Here is a 13,519-nt window from a genome sequence, read left to right as displayed (position 1 = left end):
CTAGCATTACATAGTGATACTAACTGATTAGCCTAGCTGATTTAAATATATAAACAGGGCTAGAAAGATGGCTCAGTCATTAAGAGCACTTGTTACTCTTGCAAAAGACCTGGGTTTGGTTCCCAGCACTCTCATGGTGGCTCAGAACCACCCTTAACTCTAGTTCCAGAGGATCCAATGTCCTTTTTTGGCCTCCACTGGCATTGAACACACATGGTGCATAGACATAAACCCAAACAAAACACTCATACACATAAAATAAACACAAAAATGTTAAAAATAAATACATGAATAAAATCAGGTCATTTCTACTGTGTATATATTTACAAATGTTTACTTTTTATATTTTCCCACTAGGCAAGATTTTAAAAGAAAAAAATTCAAGATTTAAAAATTTCTAAATTTAAAAAATAAAATTTAGGGGCTAGAGAGATGGCTTAGGGGTGAAGAGCAGTGGCTGCTTTTCAGAGGACCCAGGTTCAATCCCCAACACTCACATGGCACCTCACAACCATCCGTAACTCCAGCTCCAGGGGATCCAACATCCTTACACAGACACACACGCAGGCAAAACACAAATGCACATAAAATAAACTTTTAAAAAGAATGTTTAAAATGACAAAAATAATAAAATTTTAATATATGTATATATTAACATTAGGTCAAGATCTGAAATTTTAAAGAGCCACATCAGAATCATAGAATATTTAATTGCTTTTTGTTTTTGTTTTGAGACAGGGTTTCTCTGTATTGCTTTGGAGCCTGTCCTGGTCTCGCTCTGTAGACCAGGCTGGCCTCGAACTCACAGAGATCCTCCTGCATCTGCCTCATGAGTGCTGGGATTACAGGCGTGCACCTGCACCACCACCGTCACCACCACCACCCGGCTTATTTGCTTTTAAAAAGTGGTCTGGGGGGTGAGCTGGGGAGGAGGTAAGAGAGGGTGGAAGGAGGGATGGGAGGGAGAACTGAGGTTGAAATGTAAAATGACATAAAAAAATAAAATATGAAAAAAGAATGTCATTACTGTTATATATACATATGAAGATTTTTTGTGAGATTCCTTAGTTAAAAGCTGTATTCCTGTGTGTACTTTACTAAAATTTTACTTTTAAAAAAAGTATATACTAAAGGACTTATCTTCAACTCAGGTTCCCCATCACACACTTTTACCCCAACAACCAGTTTTACTAGCTTTTTTGGAAAACTACTGAGTTTATTAAAAATTACTTTTACACAGGAAAACCCCCCTAATATAAACAGTGGCACACCCAGAACATTAATCTATGCCTTTTGGTTTTGTTTGTTTTTTCAGACAGGGTCTCATGTAGCCCAGAATGGCTTTAAACTTTTTATGTAGCTGAAGCTGAAGCTGGCCTTGAACTCTTGATCCTCCTATCTCAGCCTCCCGAGTACTTTGATTACAGACATAAGCCACTGCTCTAGTTTTCCTCTGGCCTTTCAAAATTAACACTACTACTGTATAGTGAGTGTTCCACAGCAATATATAGTGTCCTCGTTCTTTGTTGCACATACATACATGCATATAGTATCCTACTTTGTAAACAAATGCCAATGTATTTAATTAATTCTATACCGGTGGACATTGAGATGGTTTCTGAATTTTTTTAAAGATAGGGTCTCTATGCAGCCCTGGCTGGCCTGGAGCTTGCTTAGGTAGATCAGGCTAGCCTTGAACTCACAGACACAGAGGCCCACCTGCCTTTACCTTCTGAGTGCTGGGATTAAAAACCTGCATCACTATGCCCAGTTGGTTTCTGAACTTTTGATTAATTAATTTCAATTTAAATGACTCTATATGCTAAAAAGAAAAGTATAAGGCATTCTACAACGAGTAACCTTCAAGCAAGGTAATTTCAAACTCCAATCAGGTCCTAATAACAGGAAAAGTCCTTGGCCATTGCAGTTGCCCAATCATACAGATTTATCCACAGACTTGATCCCACTCTCTCCTCTAGCACAAAATACTACTTTAAATGTATTAGAATGATACACTCCAAAGAGAAATGCCATTCGAGTCTTCTCGTTTTGTAGGTCACACAGTATAAGTAAAAAGTTCTGTTCCAATGACCACCTAGAAAAGTCTAAATTTCAAAGCTGAGAGGCAGAGGTCCACTTAAAAATATATTCTGCACAGTTGACATAGGTCTTGGCTAAACTTTCTGATGTCACATGCACAGTAAAGACCAAAATCTCACTACCCATTCATTGGTTTGTGAAAGGGGAGGGGGTGAGATCCTAGACTAGCTTTCTGCTAAGCCATTTGATTTTAGTGACTTAGGAAAAGTAATGTTCAAAGTTTGTTTGTTAAAAGAAAGAATCCCTTCCAGAAAAAAATTACTCAGCAAAATCTATTACAATAGAACTTGTAGGCCCGTCCTATTTAGTTTGCTCTCTCATTCCCAGCATACACGGTTTTAGTGCTATTACCATTACACTCTGTCCAAGGGTAACTTTTTCTCAGTGTGCTGCAAAATCTATGGCAAGTCAACAACTACTGTTTGCCAATCCCTCTTTATCATAATTCAAAGTTAGTGACTGATTCCACCACTAGTAGGCAAGCCACTAGGCAGCTCAATAATAAAAGAAAATAAGGATTAGCAGATTCCATTGAGGTAAATCCTACCGCATTGCTTATATGTATGTGTCTTCCTTATCTGAAAAGTCTCTAGGTGACTCTTGTGGGCTCAAAGACTTACCAAAAAGCTATACTGCAAAAAAAAAAAAAAAAAAAAAAAAAAAAAGATGACAGTTAATTTACTCTACGGTAGCCAAAGAGATACTACTTTAAAAGTTGTATGCATCAAATACTGCATACACGACCTTAACTAAACCTAGTTTTCTTTTTTTGTCTGTTTTGTTTTGTTCATTTGTTTGTTTGTTTGTTTTTGAGACAGGGTTTCTCTGTGTAATCCTGGCTGTTCTGGAACTTGCTCTGTAGACCAGGCAGGCCTCGAACTCAGAGATCCACCTGCTTCTGCCTCCCTAGCACTGGGATTAAAGGTGTGCAGCAGCAGCAGCAGCAGCAGCAGCAGCACCACCACCACCACCACCACCACCACCACCACCACCACGGTGGATCTATCATCAAAGCAGTCAATCTCTAGTTTGTTTTTTTTTAAGGGGGCTGTCATATTTTATCAAAAGTGTCTTCTGACTAATAAGCAAGGCTCCACACAAAATCTATAGATCAAAAGCAGACCATCAATTAAATTTAATAGGTACAAGTCCTTACCTTTCATTTCTCCCCCCCCCACAAAGCAAAAATGTATAAAGTACATACAAGCCTACAGCCCTATTGACAGTTCATGATCAAAAATTCAGATGAGCATTGGGAATTCTCACAAAATAATCACAAGTGTTTTTTAAAGTCAAACATAACTGCCATATAAATAAGCAGACTAAAATCAGCATCTGACGTCTTCACTGACTCTACCAAGCAATTTATGGCTTGTGCTAACCATGAGAATTTACACAAGACTTTGTGTGCAATTCAACTGGGCACAAAACTCACTGAGATGCATTAATGTCCTAAAACACCCCTTTTACCACATAAGCTCTGAACAGACTTAAAAACAAGCACAGCCTGTGGGGTAATGTTGCAGAATTTAGAGCTGAGTTTTATTGTCTCTACCAAGTTTGATACTAACAAATCAATTTCTAATAATCACGCTGAAACTGCAAGTCAAATATTTGCAATTTTTCATCCTAAATCAGCACAAGCAAAGAAATACATCAAGCCCCTAAGTTACAATGATCTTCACTCTGGTTTCACTCTGACAAGTTCCAAATTCCACCACTTACTGAGTTCCTAACATGCACATACACCAGGAACTGTGCTGGGAATTTGCAGACTTTATCTCTCTCTAATCCTCACAAGAAATCTCATTGTACTGATGAGGAAACTGAGGCAAAAAGAATCGAGGTGATTTGTCCAGTGGGATAGAGCCAGTAGACAGTGGGACTGGAATGTCAGCCTAGCTTGCCTGGTTCCAAGGAACTCCTTTAGCTAAAATCACCAAATGCAATGCCAGTTCATTTCCATCAAAGTCAACACACACCCTACTTGTCTCAAAGACAAGAGCTAAAACAAAAAACAAAAAACAAAAACATCATATCTAAAACAGTGGCCTACAACCCAGCAGTTACCAAGGAGATGCAGTTACCTACTCTAGAAGAACTAGTTTCAAAAACTATTTGTTCAAACTCTGAGACAATCCACTCTTTCCTCTACTCCTTTCTGGCTATCTTTCAACTGACTTTTTAGAATAAGAGGAAAGAAACTCAAACATATATTCTCAATTTTGGTAAAATCATCAAAAAACTATGAGAAAGGAGAGAAAGGTATATACAGTTCACATTATAGTTTACTTCTTCAATAGGCTTCAGACAAGTAAAACCGAAAAGTTACATCAGTAACCCTACTAATCTATATCTGTACACACACACACACACTACAGACTTGAAAAGTATTTTCTTACCATACAACAGGCTTACTCCCAAACTCAGAGCAGGAATGGAAACACTGAGTGTCTGGAAGCAGGTCTTGAGACAACAGTTGCATCGAGGAGCCGCTGGTCTGAAACTCCTAAGGGAAGGCTGTCTGAAGAGGAGTGTTGAGGAAGCTGAGGCTGTTGGTCCTAATGAGGGTGAGCAGGAGCATCACTGCTCCTCTAACATCTCACTGCTAGGCTGTGCAATTGTTTCCTGGCTCCCATGTTCTGATTCTGGCAAGCAGAGAGAGAATGCTGTCCTTACAGCCCTAAGTGTTACTCGATCAGCTGCTCCATGGTGTGTGGGTGTTTAACCAGGTGAGTGACTGGTTAGAATGGTGCTGCAAAATTAATCCAAGCAAGCTCCTTGTTCCCTGACACTACAGCGGTACTCCCTAACATTACATTCACTGACAAATAAAAGTAACATATTTGAAACTTTGAAGTCCCTTGAGTTTAGGATAGGCAAATAATTCAGATGATAAAACTACAGGCATGCCACCAACAGAAAATATATAACCTGTAATATAAGTCACTTCAGTCATACATATTAGGTAATAAAAATGCAACATATGCAACCTCAGCATACTTTCAAACATCATAGAGTATACTGCATAATTATTAGAATAAATGCTATTCTTCAGGTGTGTGGAACAGGTTCTGTGCAAGATTGCAAGCCTTTCTTGCCTTTCAAAAGGCTAGTTAATACCAGGAATTCCTTAAGCTCTTGGAAGCCCTTTTTTTTAAAGTGGAAACTGTATGCTCTTTGAACCTGGGACAGTGGTTACTATCACTGTCTATCACAGTGTCCCATAAGCTGGGACACGAGTCTCTTGGTTGAAATATGATCAAAAGACAAGCGTTGAATGCAGAGTAAATTAAACACACATACACACACACACAACTGACATTTACCATCTGCTTATTGACAAAATAGTGGAAAGTTCATCCTCAGCTCTTAATTCTGAATGTGGAGAACAAATTTTTCAATATAACCCCTGAACAGGTACTCTACCATCAAGTGACAAAGAGATCGGTCTCAATCTTTAAGGGCTGTATAGTTCCATACAGGCACTATAAAACACATTGCACACTTCACTGGTGAAAGCTGTTATATTTAGAACATGCAGGAAGATAAGGATCAATTGGTCAAATCTAGATTTTTTTTTTTTTTTTTTGGTTTTTCGAGACAGGGTTTCTCTGTGGCTTTGGAGGCTGTCCTGGAACTAGCTCTTGTAGACCAGGCTGGCCTTGAACTCACAGAGATCCACCTGCCTCTGAAATCTAGATTATTTTGTCTCTAGTTTTAACTTCTTTTGAATGATTCTCAGCCATCTCCCTTTTCACAGGAAGATAGGGAAAAATATCTTGTAATTCCTAACTGCCCTTACCCAAAGAACAAAACACAGTGATAAGCCACCTGGAGAGATGGCTCAGCAGTTAAGAGCACTTGTTGCTCTTACAGAGGACCCAGGTTCTATTCGTGGCACCTACATGGTGACTCACAACTGTCCTTAAGTCTAATTCCAGGGCTTCTGCCACCCTCTCCTACTCTCTTCTGACCTCTGAGGACACCAGGCACATATATGGTACACATACATGATGGTGAAATACGCATACATATAAAATAAATCCAAAAAATAATCAATTAAAAAACCCCTACGACAATACATATGAGAGTGCCTCTGCTATTTAGTCCAGAGCCAAAGTAAGTCTAATGCTTAAGAGAAACAAAACCCAAACCCAAACTGCTTTCACTTTTGCATAACACAGATCTTAGCTTGAGGTTCCAAGACCAGCTTCAAGATGACTATTCAGTTGTATACAAACCATATATATATTTCACTGAAAAGAGGGCCCTAAAGGCTTCTACAGCCCCAGTAAAGAGTTTAGGATCACAAAAACTTATCGATGAATCTTTTATTCTAAAGACAGTGCCTAGTCGAACACACGTGCACAGTGGTGATACGAAGAAGCCGTTGACACAAGGCAACATACCCATCAAAGACCAACCCCACGGGGGAACATTAACTGCTTTCAGCCCACAGCACACATTCGAGCAACGGCAGATTTTCCTTTCCTAAGCAAACATACATGCTGTCGACAATGCATGTGCTGTTTGCCTTTCTCAGAACAATACAGACCCGACCATCCTCCGGAAAAAAGTATATAGAGACCTTCATCCCAAAAGATTACACTACTTACTCGGGCTATGCCTTGTTATGTCAAACGTTGCAACAGCAACAACAACAACAACAAAAACCGATGAAATTACTGTGTGCAGTAAGTATCTAATTAACTGGGGGGGTAGGGGTGGGCGGGGGGAGGATCACTCAGGTGATACTGAGAGTGTGCTGAAGAAGCATGCAAGGGAAACATCACGACGATGCTTAAACACGGGTAAGATCCAGGGGCAACCAAAGACTGGTTGACAGAGGCACATCCTGTAGCTTGGTTGTGGAAAACATCCTCCAAAGGCACATTCCTTTGATTGGCACAAGCCATTCCTGACAATGGATCCACGATGACAGGGGCCGTTCTGTATTCAGGAAGTGCGCGAGTGTGTATGTGTGTGCTCGCGCGTGTTCGTGATGTTGTTGTTGGGGGAGGGATGAACTACATGTCATCAAAGACTGGCCCGCTTCAAATAAGAGCATATGGGATCTTACATCCTGAAAACTGACTTCGGGGCGAGGCAGGGACATCTATCATTTCTACCGGAGACGTCCCTCGACAATAAACATGTTTCGTAGAGATGTACCAGGGGTGTCACTCTCTTTGGTGTCTACGATCTGATACTCTTCAGTAGAGCCTGATTGGAGGGGAGGACGAAGTGGGGGTGGAGAAAGGTCTGCATTGCCCACTGGGCTGAGTGTGGTGCTGCCGGTGTACATCACATGCGTGTTATCTCCCGGTGCCACAATACTCCAGAAGGCTGGAGGTTTGGGCGCAACCGCAGGGCGGGGGAGGTAGTGGGTGCAAGCCACCAGCTGCAGGGCAAGAGAACGCCCCCCTCCACCCGCTAACCCGTGCACCCCGGCCACCCCGTCAGGCCTCGAGGCGAGCCCGCTCCCTGCAAAACTGCAGCCAAGCTGGGGTCCCGGAGGGAGGGGGCGGGGGTAAGGAGCCGGCACCCGGGCCAAGCTGGGAGTCGCAGACGCGCAACGCCCGGGGCCTGCCCGCCGGATGGGGGCTGCTCCGGCCTAGCGCACGCAGCTGCCTCAACGCAGGCTCCTCCAGCCCCGCCAGCCCGGTCAGGCGCAGAGGAAACACGGCTGCCACGGCGCCGCCGCGGCGGGGGGCGAGAGCGCGGAGAAGGGGCCCCTACTCACCCGGGCCGCCGCCGCCGCCGCCGCCGCCGCTTCGGCGGCCCATCCCTGCGGCGGGGGCCTGTCGCCGAGCCGCGTCGCTCCAGTCCCCACCGCCCGCCGGGCCGGCCCCTCCCCCTGCCCAACGTCTGCGCTCTGGGCCGCTCCTCAGACCCGGCCTCGGCCGCCGCCGCCGCAGCGCTACGTGGCCGCCGCTCCGACGTCTCGCGACTCCCTTCCGAGCGCGCGAGGCCGAGCGGGGCCGCGGGGCGGGCGGCGCACGGGGCGGGCGGCGGGGGAGGGGGTGTGCTGTAGGGATGTGCGCGCGAGGGGGGCAGGGAGGCTGGCGGGAACGCGCGCGCGCGCCCGCGCCCCTGCGCTCGCGGCTCCCCCCGCCCCACCCCCCCGCGCGCGCTCCGGATCCCGACACCTCCCCCCCATCCCCGGCTGTGGGGTCGGCGCGCATGCGCGGCCCTTGACTCGGCCTGGGCGCACCTTTTCTCCCTCCTGCCACAATGTGAGCGCTCAGTCGCGCTGATAACCGCCGGTTGCCTGCTCCACCCCCGGCCCTCGCCCACTCCGCCCACTCCCGAGCGCCCAGGTAAAGGCGTGGGCAACGCATGCGCGTCTCTTCCGGGCGGTGGGGGGGGTGGGGGGCGTGGTTGCCAAAAGGAAGCCTAAACGCAGAAGGTGAGGGAATCTGTGGGCAGGGGGTTTGAAATCCCACGAAATAGGGAAAGATAAAAGTGAAAAGGGAGAGAAAGTGGAAAAGCGGGTCAGAGTGAGATTTGGAAGTAAATGTCTTTGACTTACGGAGTACGTAAAAAAAAACTCTTTAAGTTCTGACCACCTTGTTTGTAGAGTGACTTGACAGAAATAAAAAAGCGACAGACTTATAAGCAGTAGTCATCTCCAGATAAATGGGATAACTGATAACAATCAGAGGAATTTAGAAACTGCCTTGGTGGTCAGCACAAAACAGATGGATTGCTGTGCTTGTCCTGTGGTCAGGAATAGGGAAGTGTGTGCGTGTGCGTGTGTGTTGGAGTCCCAGAGCTGCTGCAAGAAAGGAAGGCTCCACTGTAAGAAGTATGACCACATTATGACTAATTAGCTATTAATCATTAATATAATTAATGGTACTATTAGTTAGCAAGGTAGCATTTTATCCAAGCTCAGAGCCAAAAGAGTGTCTGAAATTAAAAGTGCTTAGGGTGAAGGAGAGGAAATGAGTTGGCAAGGTGAGGGCTCCATAGGGAAGACCCAAGGTGACATCCCTAGGTCAGGATAACCCTTTCCTACCAGGAACAAGTTTCCGGAAGTTCTTCAGGCTTCAACTGAAACTCCTCCCGTTGTTTTTACATCTGTCTCTTGTACTTTGTGTGTATGTAGGCTTTGTCTGAATGCATGTATGTATGTGCACCTGGCTGTGGTTGTTTGTCGGATCCCCTGGAACTGGGGTTGTGGATGGTTTTAGGCCACCATTTGGGTGCTAGGAATTGAACCCAGGCCCTCTGTAAGAGTAACAAATACTCTGAACTTCTGAGCCTTCTCTCAAGCCTCCTTCCTTCTGTCATTAAGCACATACATTATTAATGTTGTTTCACTGAAGCTAACTCCCCCCACACACACACACACAGCATGGAAACACTTTCCATATAGATGCAGTTAACCTTTTCTCCCAGTACACCGGCCATAACCCCCACTTGCCCAAATCCTCCAGAGAGTAAAATGACCTGAATCTGGGTCAAAGTTAAGAAAGCAACTGAAACTTTATAAATACAGGGTCCAAGAGCTGACTCTGTCTTTGGCCCCTTCCAGAAGCAGATGTTTGTATTTTATTATGCTTGGACTCCAGGCTCCAGGGATCAGAGTTTTGGGACTTTGGGCCATGTTCTTCACTAGTGAGTGCTTTCAGTGGGTAAACACTAAAATCTGTATCATGTTTCCAGAGGTGGAGAAAATATCTGCCTTAAAGCAGAACAGGAGAAGGTAAGCCTACGTAAGAAAATTAAAGTTAAAGTCAGTGTAAGAATGAGCTCGGGCATCTGATGAACTCAGAATGACTTCCTGGACACTCGATCCATTCCTCCACCCTCTCTGCTGGTCAGGCTGTTCTGCTTGGATGAGGGGTGTGTAGAGTGATGACCAAAACATGAGGTGACCTTCCAAGTGTTATGACTCTCCATCTGTAGGCCAACTCTTTGGATTGACCCTATTAATTACAGTATTATATTAGGTCAGCTTTCCATTTCAACAGTGCTTTGTGGTTCTTTTAAAAATTATTACCTTTTTGTTATTTGCATTTATATATACTCCATGTGTATAGAGGACAAAGGACAACTTGTGGGAATCAGTTCTCTCTACCACGTGGCCCTTTGCATTGAAATCAGGTCCCCAGGCTTGGGGACACGAAGTTTAATCCAATGAGCCATTTCACCTGTCTCGATCTGTGATTCCTTTGGGGAGTTTATATCCATTATCTCATCAGATCTTCCAACAACTGCAAGGGCAGACAGAACAGGTATTATTTCCAATGGAAGAAATTGAAGCCAAGGAATGTTTTGATGGCTTAGCCAAAGCCACTCAATCCAGTAGACAATTGAGCCAAACCAAGACTCAGGTTGTCTAGTTCCCACTGTGCTAGTCTCTTGGAGGATTTGATAACCCCACTCTAAAAAACTGTCAGAAAGTCTTTTAAAAAAGATTTATCGGCCAGGTGGTGATACATACACCTTTAATCTTAGCACTTGGAAAGCAGAAGCAGGTAGATCTCTGTGAGTTTGAGGCCAGCCTGGTCTACAGAGTGAGTTCCAAGACTGCCAAAACTACACAGAGAACCCCTTTCTCAAAAAAGGAAACAAAACAAAAGCCAGATAGTGGTGGCGGCTGTGGCGCATGCCTTTGATCCCAGCGCTCATTCGGCAAAGGCAGGCCGATCTCTAAGAGTTCGAGGCAAACCTCGTCTACAAAGCTACACAGCAAAACCCTGTGTCGGGGGAAAAAAAGTCACTGGTTAGAAGCCGACAGAAACCCACCCCACTTTTTAGAGACAGCTTTTTATGTAACTCACACTGCCCTCAGAAACTCTTAGGTTGCTGACAGTGACCTGATCTCCTGATCCTCTTGCCTCTGCCTCCCAAGGACTGTGTTATAGACATTCATCACCATGTCTGACTCAGAGGCTTCCCTCACCCCCTTTATTGGAAACAAGATCTTTCCATGTGGTTCTGGCTGGCTCTGTAGACAGGCTGGCCTCAAACTCACAGAGATCCAGCTGCCTCCACCTCTGGAATGCTGGAATTAAAAACGTGTGCCACCAGGCCTGGCCCCATACTAATTTTTTAACAGTCAATAAGGCCCTAATTTTAAGAGTCAGATGTCCAGAGCTAGAACCTGGGTGTCCAGGGTCCAAGTCCAGGAATTCTCTGACCCCATCCTGTAGCTCTTTGCTGGATATCATACAAAGCAAATTGAACAGATCTGGTCTCTGCCCTCTGAAAGTTTGAACTCAAATGGACAGCCAGGATGCTGACAAACATAAAAGACCAAAGTGATTTACAGTCAGCACGTGCCAATAAATAAATGAGTTAAGTAGATAAGACGAGGCGTGTTTACCTGGTCTTCTAGTATTCTTTTAATTCCAGTTAGGCAGAAAGGACAGTATTAGTAAGACTGCGGTTTAAGGTTTAGAGCTAATCCCAAACTGCCTACTTACTTTTCACAGATGGAAAGATATTTGAAGGAGGCAGGGAGATGGTTCAACAGTTAGGAGAACTGGTCGCTCTTCAGAGGACCTGGGCAGCTCATAATCGTCCGTAACTCCAGTTCTGACCTCCATAGGCACCAGGCATGCATATGATGTATAGACATACATGCAGGCAAAACACCCAAACATATAAAATAAAAATAATAAGTCTATAAAAACAAATAGGGTCAGGCATGGTGGCTGCAACCTTTAATCAGTTCTAGCACTTAGGAGGCAGAGGCAGGCAGGTCTCTCTGAATTCCAGACCAGCCTGGTCTACAGAGTGAGTTCCAGGACAGCCAGGGCTATGCAGTGAAACCCTGTCTCATAAAACAAAACCAACAAAAAAGATACATCCTTATCCTTGCTAAATGGCTATTCCCACAAATGGAGAGGTGGACTTTTACATTTGACAGACCTTTGGTCTTGCCCTGGAGCAGTGGTTCTCAACCTCCCTAATACTGTGGCACTTTAATTTTTCACGTTGTGGTGACCCCAACCATAAAACTTCATAACTGTGATTTTGCAACTGTTATTAATCATAACGTAAAAATCTATTTTCTGCTAGTCTTGGGCGACCCTTATGAAAGGGTCGTTTGCAATCCACAGTTTAAGAGCTGCTGCTCTAGAGAAATGAGGCCACCACAACAATCCTCAGCTTCCTAGGTGCCTAAGCAAAGGCAGAAAGGAACCTCGGCCTTGGGGAACTGGATCCAAGTCCCTCCTCAGGGTTTAACCTCAGGGTCTGTCTATAGCAGAGGGTTCTAAGACCCTTAGGCTGCAGTTATATGTGAGTCTTCAAAGAGGCTCACTCACTCTACTAGGTAATTTGTTTGTAATTGATGTTACATGTGCCCCAGAGGCATGCACTGAGATCCAATTGAGATGTTTTAATTGGAATTAATTAATTAAAGAGGGCAGCTGAGAGGGGCTGGAGTCAGTGCCAAACTCCGTAACCTAAACCAGTCAACACACTCAACCGGCTGTACCACCTGAAAAGTGTCCGGAAGTTCTCAAGAGGAGACCTGGGAAGCAGGGCCGGAATTGGGGGCTGCTAGGGAATTCTGGGCACCTCAGGTTTCAAAGCCCCCGAGGCGGTAACTCAGTAGCTGGATAAAGGAAAAAGGTCAAAGGAGATATGTGAGATTACCACGCCTGGGGCCTGGGGACGAGGGGGCTGGACGAGCAGTGATTGGCAGGAGTGAGACTAAAGGAGCCACTGGAGGATCTGCCCAAGAAGAGGACCTTGTGAGGAGTCAGAGGAGGAGGAGCCTTGTTGTGGAGTTGTGGGGGCGGACAACACGTTGCTGGAGGGCTCAGCCTTCAGAGGTATTAATTAAACCCAGACCTGAGGTTGTTAGCAAAGCTATGGCAGCTTTTCATAGGAGTTGGGTTAATAACAATAACAATAACAATTAAGGACCAGGAGACCTTATCTGGAGGAGTTTTTCTTAGAGGTTGTAGCAGTAAGCCTTTAATCCCCCCAGCCCCTCAGGGCCACATTTCCTAGAAAGTAAATAAGGATTTACTTTCCTACCTAAGGATGCTTCCGGAATCCCTTGTCAGCCCTCAAGGTCTACAGCCTTAGGTTAGGTGGCTTTGCTCATTTCTCAGGAATAAAAGCCTACAATTTCTCCTAAGATTTCATGGGGCTTGTGTGTGTGTGTGTGCGCGCGCGCATGCGTGTGTGTGTGTGTGTGTGTGTGTGTGTGTGAGGGGGAGGGAGAGAGAGAGAGAGAGAGACTGGAGTGGGTGTGGGGTAGGTGGGGTGGGGGTGGGGTGGGAGCTGGCTCAGCCACTCAGAGTGCTTACTGATTTTTCATAGAACCAGGATTTGGTTCACCCCCCCCCGCCCCCCACACACAGTAGCTCACAGTCGCCGGCTAACACCAGTACCATAGTTTCTGACACCCTCTTCTGGTCTCCACAGATATCAGGCACTCGTGTGG

General features: G+C 45.1%; 1 protein-coding gene and 1 long non-coding RNA gene across 2 annotated transcripts in view; one reads left to right on the top strand and one right to left on the bottom strand.

The window, feature by feature from the left end:
- Window positions 1-8,095, bottom strand: part of Znf652 (zinc finger protein 652) — a 59,602-nt gene extending 51,507 nt beyond the window's left edge. The window contains exon 1 of the mRNA XM_040749550.1: window positions 7,847-8,095. The gene's annotated coding sequence lies outside the window, so the exon portion shown is untranslated. The remainder of the gene's footprint in view (window positions 1-7,846) is intronic.
- Window positions 8,096-8,265: 170 nt separating this feature from the next.
- Window positions 8,266-13,519, top strand: part of LOC121141472 — a 31,082-nt gene continuing 25,828 nt past the window's right edge. Inside the window, exon 1 of the long non-coding RNA XR_005878404.1 lies at window positions 8,266-8,423. This is a non-coding gene — a long non-coding RNA (uncharacterized LOC121141472). The remainder of the gene's footprint in view (window positions 8,424-13,519) is intronic.

This window comes from Mesocricetus auratus, unplaced genomic scaffold (genome assembly GCF_017639785.1).
Source record: "Mesocricetus auratus isolate SY011 unplaced genomic scaffold, BCM_Maur_2.0 Super-Scaffold_100007, whole genome shotgun sequence".
NCBI classification, from domain to species: Eukaryota; Metazoa; Chordata; class Mammalia; order Rodentia; family Cricetidae; genus Mesocricetus; species Mesocricetus auratus.
Note: the sequence above shows the minus strand (reverse complement) of the source record. Positions and strands in the feature narration are given on the sequence as shown.